This window comes from Sinohyriopsis cumingii, chromosome 2 (genome assembly GCF_028554795.1).
Source record: "Sinohyriopsis cumingii isolate HCF-2022 chromosome 2, ASM2855479v2, whole genome shotgun sequence".
Lineage (NCBI taxonomy): Eukaryota > Metazoa > Mollusca > Bivalvia > Unionida > Unionidae > Sinohyriopsis > Sinohyriopsis cumingii.
The window spans coordinates 122684040-122708665 of record NC_142962.1 but is presented as its reverse complement, the minus strand read 5'-3'; the positions used below and the strand labels follow the sequence as shown (position 1 = coordinate 122708665).

The following is a 24626-nucleotide window of genomic DNA, read 5'->3' as shown; positions in this document are numbered from 1 at the left end:
AAGAGGACCGATCGGAATTTTAGTTACCGCATATGCCAAATTATAATTATAACGATGACAATGAAGACGACCAAAAATACGGTCATATTGGAGAGAAACCTATGACTAAAATACAACAGTGCGCTGACTTTAATATAGGCAACGTGCACGTGCATATATCCATGGAAGACTGACTGACTGACTATATATAAATCTGGGTAGGATTCCAAATAAATAAAATAAAAAATAAACCAGAAGCAAAAGCTTACATATTATCACCAAACAACTTTAGTCAATATAGCGTAAAAAAAGTTTTGTTTTTTTAAAGTCCTCTCGTACAATTACATCATTCTTCAGTTTTTAACCAATTCGGGTTGCATTTGTTTATGTCAGAACATTTAACTGCGCTTGACGAACAAAACGGGCGAAATTTTGAAGCAGAATTGGAAATATAAATTTGAATCGCGAAAAACATCCTACAAGACTTAGCACCAGAGCTACCAAAACATACTCGCGGACAAATACGCCTAATGACAATTGAAAGGATAAAGCAAAACTGTTTGATCTTGATTCGGGTTGAACATGAACACATATATACCTGTCAATAACTCATAAAAAGCAAGTGTAATTAAAAATTCATAATTTGTTTACGAATTATATTATGGAGACTAATTATATTATGGAGACAAATTTTGTCTCGTCTGTCTAACCAGGAAGTAACAACTTTTTCTCCGATGGCAAAGGCAGGATCGTTGTCAATGGTAAGAGATCGTGGTAAAGTCGCTCTTTGAAAAGTGATAAAATACACCATATAACGCGTTTCCCTCGATACTGTTATCAAACTTGTTTTTCTGTATAGGAGTTTGGGGTTTGAGAAGGGAGTAAAACCACGAAGGTAAGAAGTATGAGCGAGGACTAACATAATAGCTATGTTAGTGGGGACTAACATAATAACTATGTCAGTCCAAAGTATTAGGAAATCTGAGAAAAATCAAGTTTTTCTCAGAGTCAATGTGAAGTGACCAAAGTTTGCCATGACTGCATTTTAGTTGTTTAAAGTACCATAGAAACTATTTGAATAACCAGCTGAAAGGAATCTCTCTCTCTCACACACACACACACACACACACACACACACACACACACACACACACACACCTACCTTCCCACCTACCTACTTACCGACCTATCTACATAGTACATGTATGTATGTATGTATGTATGTATGTATGTATGTATGTATGTATGTATGTATGACTGATATGTATCTACATAACCTATATATATATATATATATATATATATAGAGAGAGAGAGAGAGAGAGAGAGAGAGAGAGAGAGAGATGTGTGTGTGTAAATATACACTCTTTCATTCACTAATTTAATATATATGCACACGAACGTTTTTAATTCACCCATCCTCCTAACAGCCTCTCTATTCCTTCTTTCGTCCATCCATCCATCCATTCCTTGATAGATCTAACTGCTGGCAAATGCAGCCATCTATCCATATACCACCACTCAGCTGTATATCAAAGCCATCCCTACCTTTCTAACTACCTACATACTTGCTTGCTAACTTCGCTGCACTAGTATAAATTCTGTCTCGAATATAAACAGAATATAACTGCGCATGTCAGGTTATATATATATAGTCTTATTGTAATTGTAATAAACGCTTTACATCAGGTAATTTTCATTAGGGATATTACAAGAAATTTCCGGTTTGCCAAGAAAACTAAATTTTCCATTATTGTTTTCCTGATTACACTGATCATCATAAATAATAATATATGGATTCTCTTCCAATTTAAAAAAAATATAAATATCTTGTAATAATTGACTGGTTTTCATCGCAAGCATATTTGTCTAAAGCAGGCGGCATATATAATAAAGCCTTATTGTAGAGGCAGAAGATTTTAGCGACACATTTGATAATATATTTACACGGAAGCGAAAATGTAGGTTTAGTCACAACAAGGAGAGAGAGAGAGAGAGAGGGGGGGGGGGAGGGGGCTACGAGGAAAAGCCGTCAGAGACAGACGTATACATCAACAGATGACTACCAGAGAGTGTCGGACTGGCAGTCTAGCGTCCCCTCCCGGAAATAATTATTTTCCGCACATTATGATTTATTTCAGCAACAGTATTTACAGACAGTTTATCAAATATCATTGTTTGGTTACTAGTAGGGCTATTAAATGAGATGCTTCGAGTCTGCTAATGGTATGTAATTTAAATGATACCTTTCCCGAAATGACTAAAATGATCAATTTTCACATTTTTTTAAAGCAAATATTTGTCACAGGTAGTCAGTCGTACCTATGGAAATATGCACATCGTTTAGATAACGTTGAAAAACAAAAGCAACTTAATGTCTAGTATCGCTTACTGTCACACCGGTAAGCCATGATAACAGTCAACATTGGTTGCCATGCATCTCCATAAGTGTCAATATTATTATACTACTTTTATTATACTACTTTGATTAACTAAAATACCACAGGAACCAGTAGAAAGTTTTGGTTCGAAATCTTTGTTTGCTCGTCAATAGATGGATTGATGGGCATGAAGGAAGGTAAATACTATGCTAGTTACATATACGTGGTTAAGTAGGCATGTAGTTAGTGAGGTAGGTAGAAAACTAAAGACCTAGGTGATTTCGCAGGTAAATATAAATGCAAACGTCATTGTGACATGACGTCAGTCACGGGAATCGTTTCGTCAATACTGACATTGTTTTGCTATGATTATTTTGGCATTTAATTTGCATGACAAAATTGTTGTTCTTGTGTTGTACAAGGTTCCGCTGTGAAAGGCACAACACCAAATTCACGTTTCTCACGACTTACCTAAGTCTGGTGCCGTTAGCAGAGTCGATGATCCAGTATCGGCCCCAAAATCACATCATTTTCATTTCAGTCACGGATGCCGATTTAATACGGCTCAGATAAAGATGGTAGTGTCTCGTTTGCATCCTATTTCACTTTTGCAACAACAAAGTTTATTATTTTCTTTTTGCCTTTTTTTAATGCTTCAGGACGAGATAATGTATAACTGTGTCAGATATATATAGCTTGACTTTGTCTCTCGTTTTCTTTTCAAATTTCGCCCAAGTCACGATTATGGTATTTACAAACTTAGACAAATTTAACAAAACTAAAAGGAGAAAAAAAAAATACACTAATGTGGTGCAAATTTTGATACCAAGGACTTCAATGAAATAAAGGTCTTCAAAAGTAGCAGAAAAAAAATCGGTAATGGTTACAAAATAACCTTATAACAGGTTTGCATTTTTCTTCTATCGTGTAGATACACACTGTCAACTCTTATTTATTTGCTTACCTGTATGCAACTATATGCTTATATACGACACGTCTGCACAACAAAGCTAACATTCAAAAATCTGAATTCCCCACCTACCAACCTACCTACCTTTATACCTACTTATCTACCTATTCTAGCTAGCATGATATAAGATAAAACACGTGTCACAATCAGGTCAAGATATTATTGTTTGCACACCGCGTGCAATTAGTGATAATCCTCACCCCACCCCACCCCCAAGAACAAGTATGTATCAATTTAAATAGCGGACTCTGTATTTCTGTCTATCCGTCTCTCGCTCCGTTGATAATACCATTATATATATATATATATATATATATATATATATATATATATATATATATATATATATATATATATATATATATATATATATATATATACACGTACGTCTCTGCATAGAGTGACAACAGAAAACAAAACAAATAATATAATATTTACGTCTGGGTTAGGCTAATGGAAAATTTTGTTTATCATTTCTTTATATATACCTCTCCTAATCAGTATATTAATCAAACTAGTATGCAAGTATAATCAAGTGTTACGGACACTGTCATCTCCCGGATATGAAAGCGGGTATTGTGTTCCTAACAAGTTAAGATAAATACACATACGCAGGTATGTAATACAACTGTATGCAGTGCATAACCAGAGGATCCCAAACAGCTATCAGCTCCAACATTTATACAGTATACATCATTCACCAACCTCTACAGACAATTATAAAAGTTACTCACCTGATATTTTGCGAATTCTTCCTTTGCGTTTACTAATACTCTATTGAAACGGTGCCACAGAACCACAAAGTGCGGTGCAGTTAGTCAATAGATGTCGTTCCTTACTAAGTTATCGGAGCAGTCACAAAATTCGGGATGTATAACCTGTGACTTATTGATGAAATCGCTGAATATTGTTCAAAAGTCAATAAATTGTTGGTGGATCAGGTCACTCGACTTAGCGAGGACTACACAAAGTGTGATAATGATATCCTGAGTTAACAATGAAGCGTGTGCACGACTCGCAGAGGTAAACTGTGTACGTCAATAGGTGAGCGTGTGGAGCATTTCTCTCGAGTTACTCTGTTCATGGTACATGAGGCTTGTTTTAGTAATTACTGATGACTGTAAGCAGTGATCTTGTATGCGTCAAATTATACTTACGATCATGAGCCAGTATTTAACCTCCATTGTACACGTATGTCAAGAAGATTATAAAAACTTGTTTGTCTGTAATGGTAAGTATGTGATTTAAACCATTGTAATAGCAACTACAACCTAAATCCAAGATTAGCTGGACTTTTTTCAGTGCTGTTTAATCCAATGATTAGGCTTTTTAAAATACCGGGTTATTGTTCCTTGTACAAAGTTAAGATATTTTCCTTGTGTATAAAACATAAATACACACACATCATATAGTAAATATATATGATTCGGACATTTTCCCCTCATTACAAAAAGCATAAATGCATTCACAAAAGACGTTCTCTTCTCACGTGACTGTAGTTGACACGCAATATGATGACATATATTGACTCAAAATTAAAGAGCATCTTTGTATAACGGACAAAAAAATACTTATATAACGGACAAAACCTTCTACTAATGGACAAATACTTCTATAAAATGGACAAAGACCTCTATCTAACGAACAAATGCACCTGTTTTGGCACGGTTTATGTGCCCAGTCTGAATCCCAAGTTAGCACTGCTGACGAAATAAACTTGTACGAAATAAATTTGTACGAAATGAAAATAACCAACATGTGTATGTGTTTTTTGTTGTTGTTTTTTTCTTCTTTTTTTTCTTCGAGTTTTCAGTTTGAAAATATATACAATACTTGATTTAAGTTTGAGAATAGATACATAAGACGAGTTTTCATTTTGAGAACGTATACATAAGACGATTTTATCAATGTTCATGAATTTTCCATCGACAGGTTAACTTTGATAAAACGCTTTGCTTTATTTCTTTTAGAATTTCTAATCCATGGTACACGAATTTGGTCCTGATAAGTATAATATTACGCCATATGCTGGGTTAAACAATTGGGGGTAATATCTTCATATCAATGAAGAGACAAATACAATTTAGAAAAGAAGATGGTCAACCTAAATCACTGCCAGTCAGTAACAACAACAAAAACAACAACATGAACAAAAATGTAGAGATAACCATCTTGTTATCGTTAATTATAGATGGCGTGTAGACCAACATACATGAATGTTCATATTCCGAAATATTTTTGTGATTGGCTTTTCAATAGGATCATTTCACGCTGTTTTGCACGTTGATAATTTCGGTGCAGCAGACATCGGCCCATATTATACAAACTACACTTAAATTCATGCGTGATGCGAATCTAAAAATGTATCCCCCCCACAAAATTATTGTTTGGGAAGCCGAAAAGGAAACAACAAAATAAGATAAATAAAGTTCTCATAAAACATTAAAACTGATGATAATGCTGAAATATAACAGCAAATAAAGCACAATAAAATATTAACGGAGCGAATACGTAAATTGTTATTAATATACGCCGTTCACTTTCCAAACTTTTTAATTATTCAGGTGAAAAATACGTTTTGAAAATTATACGAGTACAAATGACGGTAATAATAATACAAATTCAAATATTCGTTGGTTTGGATGTCAGTTTCAAAATGCACGACAAATACAATTTAGAAAAGAAGATGGTCAACTTAAATCACTGCCAGTCAATAACAACAATAAAAACAACAACATGAACAACATCAAACAAAAATCTTCAAAGGGCAAGTGAAAACTACATACAATAAATTAATTTTGGCAAAAATAAATTAAATCAGGCAATACAGTCAAGATGAAAAAACATAATATAAAACAACCAAAAGATTTTATGAAGATTATCAAAAGTTTGGAAATGAAAAACGGCGAATCAAACATGACATTAGACACTTAATGAAGTCTTTAAAACCTTGAGAAAACAGTGTGATGATGGCAATACTGGGGGATATTAAATAGGCACGGACAATGAGGATGTTATATTGAACTTCCAATTACCAGAGAAAGAATTCCTAAATGTATTAAATCTCTAAAAATTAAAATAAGGCAACATAGAACGATAAAATTGTCAATAAATTTGCCGAGTGTACCTTAGATATAAGTTGCGTATATTTGTGTTTAATTTTTCAGCTTGATATTCGTGACAGGAATAATCCTGGATTCCTGGCTTCGCGCAATCATCAGACATATTTATAAGCATAATGGGGATACGACTTCAATTTGCCTGAAAGTTATCGTCGAATAACAATTCTATGCTACCATTATAGCTTTTTCGCTAGTATTTTAAATCTAGGAAGCAATAATGTACTTTTTCTCGTATTATACTACATAAAACCCATGCAGCTCTTTGGATAAAATTAATCCGAAAAATGTAAACGGCGTGATATCTTTAGAATTATTTATAATTTGTATCAAAGAGTAATGTCCTGTGTGATGTTCGTCGGTGTACGATCTGATTTTTAATTCTTAATCTTTTAATGAGAATAGGCAAGGAGAAAATCCCTCACTGCCATTATTTTCGTTGTTTCTGCACGAACTCGTATCTTTCTTGCAGCTAAATAAAGTCCCGGAGTGAATATAGATTTAGTTTGTTTTGAAGCTTCACACAGATCAAATATTTAATTTTATTATAAGCGGACGACACTAACAGTTCGGGACAAATGCAAACGTCACTGTACTATTCGGGACAAATGCAGTCGACACCATACAATTCGGGATACTTTTTTATTTTAATTTTTTATTAACCCGGTAATAAGTTGACCATTGGGTCGGGGGAACCATCCCAAGGTCACCTTACAACCAAACATTTCTGGTTATCAGATAATCTAGGGATAATACATATAATCTACAGAAACAGAAAACACACACACACACATACACACACACACACACACACATGCACACATGCATATGGCACACAATCTAGGTGACATGGACTTTGTGATATTACAAGTTACCTGTTCATTCTTGAGGTCCATTTGTGAAGAAATTGGTCCTCTTTTTTATTTACCTTATCAGTGTATTTTTCAATGTTCTTATACATTGCAACTATTTGCTTAAAAGCAAAAAAAAAAAGAAGGATTTTTGATATTGAATCTGCAAGTATAAATATAATATTTTGCCAAAATAAACAGGAAATAACACACACTGTCCAGTTGTTCACTTCCTCAGAATGTTTCTTTTTGGATAAATGTACAATATTTGGGCATAAAGGTGCAAAAACTTCAATAAAATGGTACCAAAACTGTGAAGTAATATTGCAATCATAAAAGAGATACTCAATACTTTCATTTTCACTCTTACAGAAAGTACATTTGCTGTCATCTAATATGTTAATTCTTTTCAGAAAATCATTAGTAGCGATTATTCTATCCCTCTATGGATTAATTTAAAGTTAAAAGAGATCAACTTGGTATCCTTGGTACAGCATTTCGCCCAGCTATAAATATCAGACCACTCCTCACTACTTATATTTTTTATTAAATACTTGCATCCAAGTTTCTTGCTTCGCAGTGTGTTGCCTTTTAGCTTTTTTAAAAGATCTTTGTAAACAAACTTGAGTGAATTTTGTTTTGGCAAGTACATTATTTTATCCTCCTGCTTATCAAAATTATTATGTACTAAATGCTATTTTATGGCGTCTTTCCATGCTTTGGAATTGTGGATATTAAGGAGAAGTATTTCAAGGAATCATCGCTTTTAGTTTTTTGTTTTATTATTTCAAAAGGTATTAAATTATCATCGACTGGATCATTCAGAATTTCAAAATCTGCTTCTGTCCAGGATTTTTGTATTGATAGAACATTTTAGGGGGGACAAAATTTAAAATAGTCATGGACAGATACTCGTTAGGACTTTGCGGTTACTCTTTCCAATTAGATACTGCCAAAATTACATCTCTCCAAAAACTGTTTTCAATGAACTTACTAAATTCTTCTAATTTCCTTTTCCCTAAATTCCAAATATCCTTTTTATTTCTGAGTATAGTTGTATTGACTAAGTTCTGCCACGTTCCATTTTCCTTTTTCAGCAATCTTTTAACCCATCTTATCTTAATATAATTAATGAATGAAAATATGTGTATTATATTTAGTCCTCCCTCGTTTTCTGAGGAAACTAGTATATGACGTTTAATTCTCTCTACTTGTCCACCCCATACAAACTTAAATAATGTGCGATTTAGTTCTGCTTCACCTTTTGCTGATGGATTTGGAAGTGCTGAAAAAAGATGTATGAATATGAGCAGAACTTTACTAACTGTGGACAGATATCTTTGACTCCAGCTTGCCAGTATTCGTTTTGCCTTTGTTAGTTTCTTCATACAATTAATTTCCACATTTTGTTGTAAATCTGGAGAACATTATATGCCAAGGAGTGTAAAGTAAGAAGAGGACCAAATTAGGCCAATTTCAGGACATATTCTTTCATTAGAAAATTTTTTGTTTCGAATCCAAATAGCTTTAGTTTTTGTTATTGTAATTTAAGTCCAGATAATAGAACAAAAAAAGCTTGCAAGATATTCATAGTTGCTTCAAGAGAAAGTTGAGATCCATCAAGAAGAATAAAAGCGTCATCGGCATACTGACCCAATTTATATTCACTGGCGTCAAAGATTAGTCCACCGTACATCCACATTTTGCTTTAAAGTTATAGCTAAGATCTCAACCCCAATGTTAAACAAATAAGGTGCATGGGGATCTCCTTGACGACATCCTCTTTCAAGTCTAAAAAAGATGACATATGCCCATTATTTATAACACAACGTTTAGAGTCATGACAAAACAGTTTAAACCACTTACAAACGGAATCACCAAATTAAAAGATTGTAAAGCTTCTTCCACAAAGATCCAGTTATTTGAGTCAAAGGCTTTTACAAAGTCTTTGAACAATAATAAACCATATCTAGTTTCATTCTCAAGTTGGTCCATGATACCGTATAATAGCCTCGTATTTTCTACAACGACTATACCCTTCATATATCCTTTTTGAGTATCACTGATGGAAGAACCTTTTTAATCCTAGCTGCAATGGCTCCCAAAGCAATCTTATAGTAAATATTTAAAAGTAATATAGGTCTCCAGTTTTTAAAATATCTTCTGTCTTTTTATTCCTTTGGTAGACATGTGATGACTCCTTGAAACTGAAAATCTGAAAGTTTTCCTACAGTATATCCGTAATTTATTGATCTACATATAAATCCTCCACCCACCCACCCACAAGAGACTTCCAAAAGAATTTATAGAACTCTACAGTGAATCAACCCGAGCCAGGACTTTTTCCATTTTCCATCCGGTTTAGATACATACCGAATTCATTGATTTTAAGCAGACCATCGCATGATTCTCTTTCCTCTTGACTAATATTGTGATTAAAAAGTCTATTTCGAGTTTCTTTAGCAATTCTACTTTTGTACAATTCCATATAAAACTGTTTTTGAGCTTCTAAAATATCTATTTGGTTAGATATATTTATCCCATCATCTAAAATAATTTCCTTTATTGTCTTATTGACATAGTTTCCTTTTTCAAGATTTAAAAAGTACTTTGTGCTTTGTTCTACAATTCGGGATACATGTAGACTCTTTTCAAGACATTCTTAACGCTTTTCACAAATATTTAAAATTTCGGAAACTTAATATTAAATTTTCTGAAAGAAACATAAAACTTTCTGTTTGACTTTAAACTAAAAATAACAATACTGTTCTATATGCCAGAGATTTAAGTACCTTTGTGTCTTTATTTCCCAAATGTTGTAGATTGTTGTCTTTGTGCTCCAAACACGGTACTTTTATATCTTTTCTTTCTCGAAACACTTTCATTACTTTAATGCTATGAAACAAAATGTTGAACATGCAAAGAAAAAGACATGCATGTTCAAAAGGATACATAACTTGCACTTCCTCAACAATCTGCAAATGCAGCCTTTTCGTGATGCAGTTTTACCTATGTTACTTCTTGATTGTGAAATTTGTGGCTTTGAAAATACCCTTCTAACTGAAAATATGCATAATGACTTCTAAGGTGCATAAACACGTCAATGCTATGTACGGCTGTTCCTAAGTTGCAATTAGAACTGGTTAGAAAGTAAATTAGTGTTTACATAAAATTTTGCATGATTGGATTCTGGATGTTAATTATATAAAAAACTAACTCCCATCACCCAAAATTAAGTAGCATTATGATTAACGAGTTTGGGATGAAATTATAATTACAAAGGGATTGAATGCATCAAAATATACGCTAATTCTATCAGAAACCTATACATAACTCCCAAGTTACAAACAATAAATAGATCTGTCCAACCATAATCCACCTATGTATCTCAATCAAAAGGCAAAATCGCAACTTCATTTAAAGGTCGATATTATTCCTTTTCACTCATGACCTGAATTTGAAAATCAAAATCCAAATACATATATTTTCCAAGCTCAAATCGAAAGCTAGTAATCACAGACAACCAGAAGAAAATGACCTTATGCGAATACACCGCGTCATGATACTAGACTGTGTCCTCTTTGTAAGAAAATATTAGTGATGTATCGCACAGATAATATATATCTGATTGTACTTTACTATGCTGCATGTCTGCCTTACTAATATACCTTCAATTTGACTAACTGACAAACTATTTTTTAAAGTAGAAATCTCGATGTGAATGTCAAATGACAAGATTCTCTCAGTCCTTGTTCCCAAACATTTTCTGTTTGCATCCAAAAAGTGTTTCATATTCACCATATCAAAAAGACGAATGGTCACCACATAGGCTATCCAAGTAAACATCAAAAATTAAATTAAAACTGCACGTATTTTATTAACGTTATTTTGACTGCTTATGTTACTAAATAAAAACAAGGAAAGAATATTGGAGTAGTTGAAGGTTCCGAAATAAAAATAATAAAGCATATGCACGTTGTATATTATTATTATTATTATTATTATTATTATTATTATTATTATTATTATTATTATTATTATTATTATTTGTTGTTGTTGTTTAATGCTAGAGCCGGCAGCAACTAGTACAAGCCTCGGGTGGCCGAGTGCTCTGAAGCAAAAAATTGTGTTGCAAGGGAACCCTAGAATTAAGCTTTGCATGGCGGGGGGGGGGGGGGGGCGGGGGCAAGAATTTCTTGCTGCAACATTTACACACACACACACACACAAAAACAGACAGATGCTTTTTTTTAGCCTTATTTGGTGCTTTAGTTATTTTTATTACAAGTTTAGTAGTTACTAGCAGTTGGAAACTTTGAGACAATGTACAATAGCTTGACAGCCAAGTTCGCCGAATGACCCATTAGCGACAGCAAATATACCACGACCTACCTCATGATGAACGCCCTTTGGCGTTCTGGACACAAATTAAACACGACACGGATGGATGAAACCCCAATAATGACATAATGTCCAGTCTCCAATATGGTGATAGCCCGATGGAATGTCGTATTGCTTCACGAAAGGGAGTATTAATATAGCTGCCTTTCTGGATTTGAAGACTCGTGTTATACAACATTCAATGAAGGACTTGCAAAGTCAGAGACGGAATGAGAACGCCGTGACTATATGACACTTGAACAAAGAGCACGTGGAGATAAAGAAATACCTGTAGTAATTTAAGATTCAATGCAATTGGTTAAAGGAAATATCTATCTGACAGTCGTTTGTCCTTCCGTTCATCTATCCATCCATTCATCAGGTAATTCATGTATGCATACATTTTTCATGAATCCCTTATATTTTGTATTAAAAAGTGGATGCATACATACATACATACATACATACATACATACATTCATACATACATACATACATACATACATACATACATTCATACATACATACATACATACACACACACACATACATACAGACAGACAGACAGACGTGATTGATTCGTGAGACATTTTGCTTCAGAGTAACTCTTTTGCGGATCCAGTGTGAAAAATCAGAATTCTTAAAACGGTATGGGTACAAAAAGTTATGCTGAGTGCATAATTAAAAGGTAAACCAGTCACTGGACACCTAAGAGTTATAAATGGATTTAACACTACCGGATTTAGAAGTTCTCAATTTAAAGGCTAAAAATAAGTCAAGAATCTGCGCATGCGTTCATCGATTTACGCTGCTTAAATACACTAACATGAAGAGATGCAATTTGGACGAAAATGTGCAGGAAGCATAAAACACAAAGCCAAGGCAGGTGACGAATATAGTGCATTTATTTTACCTAGTTCCATAAACAGTCTATACCGTACGAGCGCATTCTAACAACTGTAAAGTGGCGTGTTTTGCAGCGAGCTTCATGACGACTCATTGCAACACTCAATTCGAATCGATAGTATTTGTGAGCCATAGTATTCACTTTCATCGATTTCAACTTTAAATAACTCGATCTGAAGGTTTATATTTATATATTTATTTTAAAGGCAGTCTTTTACGTCTAAATATCAGAATAAAATTCGAGCTCTCAAATAATTTTAACAGCGTCTCCTGGCAACAGTCAGAGCCGCTGTAGCCAAGTGGGTAGCCTGCCAAACTCGCAACCAGAATGATGCGGGTTCGAATATTGCCATTAAATTATCCTGGGTCGGCTATCGTGGTATGTTCATTTGAAAGGCACTTTAATCCAATTGTATGGGTGCGATATAACCTTTATGTGCTGATGTGCTGTAAACACCAACCAATCAGCCATTTGTTGCGACTGTAAAATGCATACCAACGGCATAGCTCTGTACATTTCTTCATAGTGTATAATAATTAAGTCAAATTTGCAATGATTTAAAAACTAAAAATGTTTCTTTTATTTGCAAACAAATGTAGAAAAGTCATTTCAGTGTTGAGGGCAGGTTGCCGCATATGAATATGAGCAAATATTGTTTAAATAGCCCGAATTTTTTAAATAGCCCGAATTTTGTAAATAGCCCGATTTTTTTTATTTGCCCGAATCTTCACATTCAGTGCTGTAAATCGGCAATTTTAGTTTCACGAGTTTGAAGCAAATTGTTTGCGTTGAAAGTTTAATTTCGAGTATCTGTTACATTATGCAGCGATGGTTGAAAATTTCACTTCCTATATCGAGTTTTTAGATTTTAACTTTTGAGTTACACAGAGGTGATGTCCAAAACTCCATCTTCACATGTTGAATACATTATTTGTGCGGAAAGCTTCATTTCATATGTGGAGTTCTTAGATTTTACATGTTCAACTACAAGTTATAGTTTATATGTCGGGGTTTTATACAGCATCAGTTGAGTTACAATAACAGTTGAAAGTCAAATTAACATCGTCGAGAACATTTCAGACGTTGACTGAAATCATATTCGTGTTATTTATTCTTTTTTCGTCCATAATTGTGAAGATAAAGATCTGCTTGCATTTTATAAATTATAATATTCCAAATATTGATTATAATCAGAACACATGTAAATATTGCAAGATTAAATCACATTTAATCACATAGATCGTTCTCAAGTGTTTAATCAAAGAGAATTCTTTCATTCTTTTTGTGATGTCAACACTTGCAACTTGACATAGCTCTTGTTTCCTCTTGTATGTTAGTGCAGAATTAACTTTCGTCGCTAAAATATCAAGAACCCGTGATGTGTTGTTTTTCATTTTTAAATTGTTAAATAAGTTATGTTTGTATTAAGGGTTCGGTGTTTGTTTATTGATTGAATAATAATGTTTGCAACAAAAAAGGATAGAGGTAAATCTCTGGTATGCCTGTGGCAGACATTTATACTTAGCGGCAAATCTCTAGCAAGGAAAACAAATCGTGTGCCTCAAAAGTATTTACCACAGGATTTAATAAATTTTAGAGCTGGGTACATAAACATACCCAGATACGTACCACGGTATACAGCAATTATATTAGGGACCAACAATTTAATGTTCTGAGGCCTGGGACTTTGGAGAGATTTCAATCTGTCAATAGCTGGGGAGATTTCTGCCTGTCAATAGCTGGGGAGATTTCTGTCTGTCAATAGCTGGAAAAATATCTTGCTCTGATTTATATCAAAATAACACCATATTATATTCATTATAATATTGGACAAATATTCTGAGATAGCAGAAAAAATATCTCAGCTCAAACGAAAATCGCATCCCTACCCACCACCCGAAAAAATTAAATGGACAGTACCTAATCATAGATTATTAAAATAATACTATAGGCGACAGCCTGTAAAAGACATTGTGCTGAAGTTTGGGAGTTTGTTAATAAAATATGATTTGTTGACAACAATGCCTACACTTTAATAGCTATGCTATTACTATAATAGACTGGGAAGCTTTGACTGGGATACCTACACCCCACCAATATATTTTTTCAGAAGCGGACAGCATACATAAAACACATTTACTCCACAAACAAACAAAAAATACTGAGTGGACTAAAGAAATGAGTATAATTCAAACAGAAAAAAACTGATCTCCAGTCTTACAAAGCAATAAGTGAACTTAACATATTATTATACGGTAGTAAATAACTATAAAAAAAAAATGACACGCTTTGCTGTTTCCATATGTCCACAAGAACAATACCAGTTGTTTGCAACATTGATTTAAGAATAAGTTTGCATATAAACTGATTCTCAGTGGTGCATAATGGACGTAATTCAAGCGATCACCATCATAATTATACGAATAGGCTTGAAGCAAGCGATCACCAACATAATTATATACATGTGCTTGAAGCAAGTGATCACCAACATAATTATGCGAATGGGCTTGAAGCAAGTGATATCCGACATAATAATACGACGGAGTTGTATGCTGATCCCGATTAAAAAAGTTTTGAAAATCTGAATTTTCGGTCTGCTTTCTATTTCTATTGGAAACCTGTTCAACGTTTTGAATTGTGGAAGGCAGAAATGCATTTTTATGAAAGTAGTTCTACACAAAGCGGTGCGTGTGTGTGTGTGTGTGTGTGTGTGTGTGTGTGTGTGTGTTATTCAGTGTGGCAGTGTATAGTGATGTCGAGCATCATGCTGACACCAGACCATCCAGTCTTTACACTAACCTCGCCAAGCGAGACATCTACTAGTACTATTTTTTTTATATAATTCTTAGGTATGACTCGGCTTGGATTCGAACCAACGACCTCCCTCCTCTGAGGTGGACGCTCTAACCAGTTAACCCACTGGAGCGGTTACACAAGGCGGTCTGGTTAGTGTTGGATGATCGAGCGTATATTTTACACAAGTGAATTATTGTATGCATGTAACGTCGAGAATTCAAACTCTCAGCCCGGTATCTTTATGCAGTTAAGTTTAGGACACATTCTTGGCAATTTCTCCTATAAGTGACCACCACAAAATTAGCCATTTGAACAAGGCACACTGAGGCAAAATCAGCTTATAAATTACAAAGATCGTTACTAACAGAAAGGTGATTTGCGTTTTGTTTATGAGTTATGTTATGCAACAGTTTCTTAGATTCAATGAATTTAGTTCAACTTAAAAACACCATATACAATCAACAATAAAATATGGCTGCCCATGGCATCCGTCTTTTTAAGCAATGGCTGTTTTATCTGGACTAAGAGCCACTAGTCATTGACGAGACCAGTCATGTTTTGCATAGGCGATTTTAGAATTTGACCAGCTTCATTTGGAGTTTCAGCAATTATATAGAATTATCGTCTTTAGGAAAGTTTTTAAGCAACGAGTGTGCATTATTTACAATTGCACTTATATATGCTAAACAGAATTATTGTCCAATGACGGAACCTTCATGGACTCCTGCATTTTGTAAGAATGAAAATTTAGGACAAACTCCTTGTTTAGTAGTGGTAAATAATGTTCTAACCACAACAGTATTCTGCCTTGAATACCGCGATTTCTATGTTTCATTAATAATCCAGAACACTAAGCACAATCAAACGCTGTATTTAATCCAAGAAAATAGTTCCAACCTCCTATCCCTGATCTATAGCTATGTAAATCGTATTATAACTATCTAATATCTAATCGGCTGTAGCGTTTGCGTGTGTAACGCGTAATTAACATAGTGCAATAAATCATGCCGAACAATGTTCGAGTAATTATAATAAAAAATATTGATGGACATATGTTTCAAATATGTTGGAGAGAATGCAATGAAGTAACATCAGAAGACATAAGTTTTACAACCATTTTTGTTTACTGGGATCATATTTGCAGTTTTCAAGAATCTAGAACACTTGAAATGCCAAGAGACATATTAGATATATAACACAGTATATACTTAATTGAATTTGCATTCCATTCAGCTAGCTTGGGATACAGTGAGCCTGGACTATACGCCTTGGATTGATTTAAGCCAATTATGACGTTGTATACGTAGTCGTCACTAATATTGATAAAAGGAGGGGGGTACGGCAAGTAATGTGTCTGTTTCAACATTCTGAAATTGTTTTTTAGTATCAATTTGTATTCAAGACATTCCACGAAAGAAGTCATTATATATTTCAGTGTTCTCCACTTCATCTTCTACGGTAAAACCATTTACAAATAATGGCTCCCAAGATTTCTTCTTATAATTTTCCTTGATTTAGTTCGTATGTTTCCATTCAAAAGAGTAGCCTGGTGAATTTTTATTTTCATTTTGTTGGTAAACAGTTGATCATGAAAATGTTGGAGTCATGTATTATATTAATAATCATCCTTTTTTTGTTGAAGATATGATAACCAATGTTAAAGGTTTTGCATACATTTGCACCATCGTAATACCGCTTTCATTGTCTAATAACGTTTAGATATTAATGTGTAATTCATTGTACATCGAGAAGCTAGTGGCAACTTTCTCACTTTCCCGCATTGAGAGAGCCAGAGACTCGAACCCGCACTGGCAGTGGGGAGATGGCTATGATCGGTAAAGACAAACGCTTTCTTTCTTTATTTTGGCCGAAATTTGTGTATTCAGAACAGTGAAGAAATGTAATGCGACACGAAATGAAAATGGTACATAGAGTATTGTAATAATATCAGACAGTAACTGATTGGCATGTATATTACAAACGTATTACTGAGTACTTTAAGTACAAACTACGAAAGAAAAAAAAAGTTGTTGCTTAAGGGAGAGAAGACGGAGGTATGTAAAGGACATTTTAACTTCTGCTCATTTTTTTAAAAATATATGTAGTAACTAAATATTACCAAATATATATATATATATATATATATATATATATATATATATATATATATATATATATATATAATCTTAGTGTAAAGTCATACGCGATGATTAAACAAATCTATCAGTTGCTTTGAAGTGCTTTTTTGGACCGTCTGAAATGCTGTAAGTAATGCACAAGTCAGTACAGGTGGGTTTGAGATGACACTATTATTGCTAAGAAATTTCTAAAAATTATGGTAATAGTGATGTCCCATTTCTTCAATAAACTATCCTGCAACTTTCCGCAGTGACTTTTTGAAAGAACAATTTGGAACGCAAAAAATCCATACCTTTTTGTCCGCACACTTTGATGCAGCGTGTATATAGTTATAATGAAATATCACTGACACGTATGAATACTCCATTATGTGGCAAAGCGAAGTGGATTTTGTATAAAATTTGGAAAAACTGAAAATGAACTGTTTACATATACTGTTTGCAAATAAAATGGATTCAAGTCAGTCATAAACAACAACGACAGTAGTTCCTAAAATAGGAAGGTTGGATGTTTTTGGTCATAATTAGCATCTTATGATGAAGAAAACACCATATTTCTTTTTGCTGTTTTTCGGTAATAATAATAAAGCCACAATTATTAATCTCAAGTGTTATGATGATCTCCAAAATTAACAGTCTGAAATATTTTCATATTCTCTATTCACACGTCTTTCTGTACATACTGTACATCTATCTTTTCTATCCCACTTGGTAATTCGGTTTTGAATACTTTATTAGTCAATCACTCTTAAGTTGAAATCTCGTACCAGTTTCTTGATATCTTAGTAATGGGTTTCTTGGCAAACTGTACCAAATGTAAGCCTTTGGTCTAATATTTCTCTTTTATGTAGACCATCAGCCAGGTCAATCTGCCTCCTTGTATCCTGTTTTCTAATGCACACCGTCCCCCTGCCTTTGCAAATGCCTGCACTATACTACGATAGCAACTAATGTACCCAGTATTCAAATGTCATATACAAAACAACACAACTATTTATCATAAATACATAGGATCGTCACTAAATCACCACTAATATGTATATAATAATTGTACCAAAAAAATTATCAATTTTTTCCTTATACGTGACCTATTCGACACACAGTAGAATCCACAGTACAAAAAAAAACATTGATGTATACATATATACATGTCATATTCATCGTCACTAAACCTGCTGCGCTATATTTAGATTAAACATTCACGATAATGACAATCGTAAAATCTAACGGAACTGAACGAAGTGCCTTCTTCTAAAGTATGCAACTGCTTGTATATGTTACCGCATCACTTTTCAATTTTCTTAATATTTGTCTTCTTCTTAATTCGAATCACTCTGCGGGAAGTGCAAACAGCAAGTAAAAATGTTTAATGTATGTATTATGTTCCGGAATTATCTTCACTATTATCAGTACCAACCACAACTGTAAAATCAGTCCGGAAATTTTTATAGCCATCGGTTTACAGGTATTCGTGAAATACGTCCGTCTGTCAAGGGATCTGGTTAACGGGAAGCAGACCATTAAGGCATCCCCTTTTACATGACCCAGTGTATATGAAAAATGTAACGTGTCTTGGGTTAGTGTGGTATATTATAATATCCGATATATTACGTAATAAGTGAAAGGTTATACATTATTGACTCGAAACACTGTCATTTAAATGTTTTGAGACTATGTTGCGGAAAATTCAATTATATGAGCTACAATACGATTTTATATTGCATTTTTCACGGATAGGTCGTATTGAGCTATGTCATTTGTTTTTGTTTAAAAAACAAAACTAATGTCGCATCATCATGTACAATCTAGTCAAAATATTGTTTGGATGATATGTGCTAATCTGTCACCTTGACAATAATAGGATGGGACCTTATCTAGACTCCTAACCACAATACCTGAGATCATTCTTCCTTTATTTTTGTCACGATAACATATGCTAGTTTTTCCGCCAGCTTTGCATTAAATAAAACTAAATTTGCACTATTTTCTACAAGGCCGCCATTATCTTGTAGCTGTGCGTCACGCCGTATTTTACTCTTTCTTTCTGATAACGGCTGGAGTTTACATATCTGCCTCGCACTTGCCTCCGTGCAAATATTCGTCATGTAATGTACCTGGAACACTCTTCATTTCTCATTTGCATGTGAAACAAGGACCATATGCTATAATAAAAGTGGTGACCAAGTTGCAAATCTCTTTTCTACATGTATGTATCTGTTTACACATATCATAAGAAAGTGAACTGTCAATCTTGCTGGTAGCGAGCACGTTAGTGGTCGATAAACGGTCAACAAGCCCGATTTATTTATAATAAATATGAGATGATTCCATACAGAGTAAATAATGACATTAAGATATATCTCAATTTATTTATAAGGAAATTCTCCGCAACTTTAACACGATCATTAAATATTACAAGTATAACCTGGATGAAACATTGTGAAACGTTCACGATATAAGGCAAATTGTTTTAAAATTAAAATCTTGCTTTGTTACATGATTAGTGAGAAGTTTTGCTACAAAATCATTAAAATTTATTAATTAATAAACAAATTAACAAATACTGTGTATATATTTATATGTTACTGTACAAGGAAGAAAGCGTCATTTCCTCTTGTAATGAGAAATAATGGCTCGCACTGGAGTGTAAGGACCAAAGTCACCGGCAGTCCTACGCTTTCTAGCCACAATTTTGATTTCGGCTGTCTGATGTGACTTCTAAAAAGGTAAATAGCACCACATAACATGGACGGTTAAATCGTTCCGAGGCAGGAAGGAGAAAGTGCCTAATCCAAGAACACACCATGAAACCGATTCGGACAGATCCGATGGTATGAATGGAACCATCGCCATTCTAGCCAGGAGTCGAACGCCTTAACAGTTCAGGCATCGGGTTCCCTCGATGTGACGGTGTCAGACTAGTAGTAACTCGTGAGGTGTAAGAACAGCAGCAATTTTCAATCCATCAGGAATTGACAAATCGACAACTGAGAGTAGTTAATGGGGATCTTATAGGGTCTATGGGATTTATCATTACAGACCCCCTTGGGAACATATAGGGTCTATGTAAATTTAACATGGAGAAAAATCGTGGGAACATATAGGGTCTATGGGAATTAACATGGCCAAAAACCCTGGGACAATATAGGGTCTATGTAAATTTAACATGGAGAAAAATCGTGGGAACATATAGGGTCTATGGGAATTAACATGGCCAAAAACCCTGGGACAATATAGGGTCTATGTAAATTTAACATGGACATAAACCCTTGGGACTGTATAGGGTCTATGTAAAATTGAAACAGGGAGGGTCTCTATTTTTTTTTTTTAAAAAAAAAATAAAATAAAAAAAGGGGTAGGCAATTCAAAGACTATCTCTTTTCGAGAAATATGGCTGGCCCTGAAAAGGGCCTTTGGGTTTATGTTAATGTATTCATAAACATAAATGGCACCGCATTGGTCTTCTTCTTCTCCTTAGGCTGCGTCTTACTGTTGGTCCGTACATCAGCACTCTTTTCAGGCATCCTTGTCTTTCCACGTAGATCCTACGTATCCACAGGCTGGTGTTTGTCCTGTGGACAACGGTCCACTTCGATCGGACATACATAAGCAAGTCTGTCCGAAACATCATGGAAGACACAAGGGTGGATGACTCAACTGTAGTCCACATCTTGAAGCGACGAGAATAGGTGAATCAATGCAGTGAACGGCGCTTATTTATAGGGACAGGAGGGATTGAAACGGATTGAGTTCATTCACCAATCCGAACACGCGTTACAGAATTAAGTCAGCCCGCATCCAATCCGAAGAGAGCAGTCTGTGACGTCACGTAGTCAATATAGATTCGCTAACGCTTGTGTGCAGTCAATCTATGCGACAGTGATTCAACATGACGGAAACTCAGAAAACGATCCATTGGGCTGCACCAGCAGGGGAGACTGCCCAAGGGAACTCGGACTTACTTTCAGAAGAAGTGAATTGGGATTTTGTGGATTTTCTCTCCTCGCAAGAATTTGTTCCGGAACCTTCGTTACCTTCTTCATTACCGCAAGTGGAGAATTTTAGACAGAGACAGAAAGAAGAATTGGAGAAATTTATGCAACGACAAAAGGAAGCGGAACAAGCTTTTCTCCTACAGCAACAGCAACAAGAAGAAGAGGTAAGAAAAAAACAACAGCAGCAACAACAAGAAGAAGTAGCAGCAAAGAAACAAGAGGGTGAAAATGAAACGGCCACGGTACTGTTGGACATTTTAGCGGAGTTAAGAAGTCTGAAACAAATGTATCAGACTTCTTTATCACGACCGAAGAGAATACGACCTTCCCGAGCTAAACACGTTAACCCTGTGACTAAGCCTACCGTACCACCCTTAGTGATTTCAACCCAATCATCATCAACATTACGCAGTCCAGAAGTAGGCCTTGGCCGTGGCAAAGGCATAAGGCAGTTAAAGTTGATTGCTTAAACTCACCCTTTCACCATGAAGAAAAAAGGCCCTTTTCAGGGCCACCCAATACTCTAGAAAAGAAATACAATTTCAATTTGCCAATAACTCAAAAAAAAAATAAACCCCACCCATTTTTACCCTTATAGTACGTGCCTGTGTATGAGTGCGTGAGTGTAGCTTCTTATTTTAAAATCAAAACTCAAAGACTCTTACCTTATATCATTCATTTATTCTTTTCTCCATTTTTTACAATCCAATTCACAATTCACAACACAACACTTTAATAAAAAGTTCATTGATTTCTTCTTTTCTCCTTGTTTAGTCTCTCTGTTTTTTGAATTTCTTCACCGTCACACTCTTTTCCTCTTCTTCCTCCTCGCTTTCTTCCCTTCTTTTTTTCGTCTCCTGTTTCTTTTTCTTCACCTGTCTGCTTTCTTCCTCTGAAGAATCCCTCTCTTCTTCTGAAGAATCCTTCTTTTCTTCTGACTCCTCTTGTTTCTTTTTTGGGCAATCTGGAGACCAATGTCCTTTTTCTTTACAATAATAACAGGTATCTTTACTTTTGTCTTTTTTAGCTCCTGTTTTTTGACGGTCTGGACACTCTGAAGACCAATGCCCTTTCTTCTGACAGATATAGCAAGTATCTTGACTTTTATCTCGAAAGGAAGGAGAGTAGTCCGTAGGATGGTCTGAAGAGAATTTTCTAATGACCCCTCGCAAAGCTCTGACGAAACGTTCCATCTGGTTAGTCTCTTCCATCGTTGTGCTCGGCTTGAGAGTGAAATGAATAGTGAAAGGACAAGACACACACCCTTTTATATACGCTGGTCTGCTATGACTATAAAGTAGTTCATGGTGTTTGAACTTGAGTCATTTGACTTTTTGCTTTCAAGATGAAACGATCCCATTCATTCGAGAAGAAAGAAGAAGAAAGTAAGAGGCAGAAACGTGATCTATCGCCTCGTACCAGGGCTGAAATCTTGACACAAATTCATGCCAGTGATTTTGAAGAGGACATGAGTGAACCAGAATCCGAACCCTCTAAACCAAGTCCACCACCCTTTGTCAACCCTGAAAAGTACTATTCCATTCGAGAGACGGAAAAGCGCTCCTCTAGAAAATTTAGAACCACGGCTTACAAATACACGGTGAAGTTTAAAGATTTCAAGTCCGAAGTACCGTTAGAGAAAGCAGAAGGGTTCATCACCGGAGTGTGGGATTCTCTGCTCACTGCACTCAAGCGACAATGTCAACCCAAAGAAGACGATCGCTTGAGACTTTCCATACAACACGACGGTTTGAAATCCCCTGTTTGGATCGAGTTTAGCACCCCTGCAGAATTGACCGCTTCCAAAGTCATGGACAAGATTCAACACGTGCAACAATCTAATGACCAGTTTGACATCACCGATGGAAAAGCCACATTGGACATGACCCACGTCTCTCCTCCTCAAGGGACCGGACGCAAAAAGATGTTATTGGTGAACGACCTTCGCAGCATTAAGCGTAGCCTTGTCCAAATTCACAATCCTCATGACCAGATGTGTTTAGCCCGTGCCATCGTGGTGGGACGAACCTATGCCAACAAGAACGACACGGTAGAATGGAAAAGAGACTGGGAGAACATTCGACAATCGGACCGAGCCAAACAACGAAGTGAAGCAGAACTCCTGTTACGAAAAGCTGGCATGTCCAAAGACACACCCTGTGGCATTCCTGAGATGCAAAAATTGCAAGATGCCCTAGCTCCACGATACACTTTGAAAGTGCACCCTCAAGAAGTGCGCGGGTCTCTGTTGTTTCGAGGGCAAGATTTTAAGGACGGAAAATACATTCATGTTTATCATCACGATGACCATTTCGATACCATTACCAGTATCACCGGATTCCTGGGATACGGTTATTACTGTGAGAAATGTGACCATGGTTATAATAATCGAGAGCAACACAAGCATTGTGGATCGAAATGCTCAGGATGTTTGGCCTCTTCACCCTGTCTGAGCGAAGAACCAGTGCCTTGTTCCACTTGTCTGCGCACGTTTGTCAGCCCTACCTGTTACCAACAACATCTGAAAACGCAAGGTTCACAGCAGAAATGTGCTTGTCAACTCCTGAGATTGTGCTCTACGTGTGGACAAGGCATACGTACCAATAGTACCAAGGCACACGTATGTTCAGGAAAAAAGAAATGTCACATTTGTCACCACATCGTGGACTTGGAACACCAATGTTACGTGCAAAAATACCAACCCCTACCAGAGAAAGAGGACGGTCACAAGAAGAAAGGCAATTTCATCTTTTTCGATTTCGAATGCATGCAAGAGACTGGCATTCACATTCCTAATTTCTGCGTGGCTCATCGAGCGTGCGAGAAGTGCATTCAAGAACCTATCTTCAGTCATTGCCCTCACTGCAGCAAGATTCCTGGAGGGCGTGAAAAAATCTTTCGGGGGCCAAACACGTTAGCCGATTTTGCCCAATGGGTCTTAGACCCCATCGACAAGACGTGGAGCCAAGAGGACATCGGACTTTACGGAGATTGTCATCGTCATGCCACGGTGATGGCTCACAATTTCTCCGGATACGATGGACAGTTTCTTCTCAGATACTATACGGAACATGGCACCGAACGTCCTAAAGTGACTTTGAACGGAGCCA

The 24626-nt window shown here is 35.5% G+C and overlaps 1 protein-coding gene across 1 annotated transcript in view; it reads right to left on the bottom strand.

Moving 5' to 3' along the window:
- Positions 1-4318, bottom strand: part of LOC149805734 (uncharacterized) — a 40876-nt gene extending 36558 nt beyond the window's left edge. The window contains exon 1 of the mRNA XM_089950406.1: positions 4065-4318. The gene's annotated coding sequence lies outside the window, so the exon portion shown is untranslated. The remainder of the gene's footprint in view (positions 1-4064) is intronic.
- Between the last annotated feature and the right edge of the window lie 20308 nt (positions 4319-24626).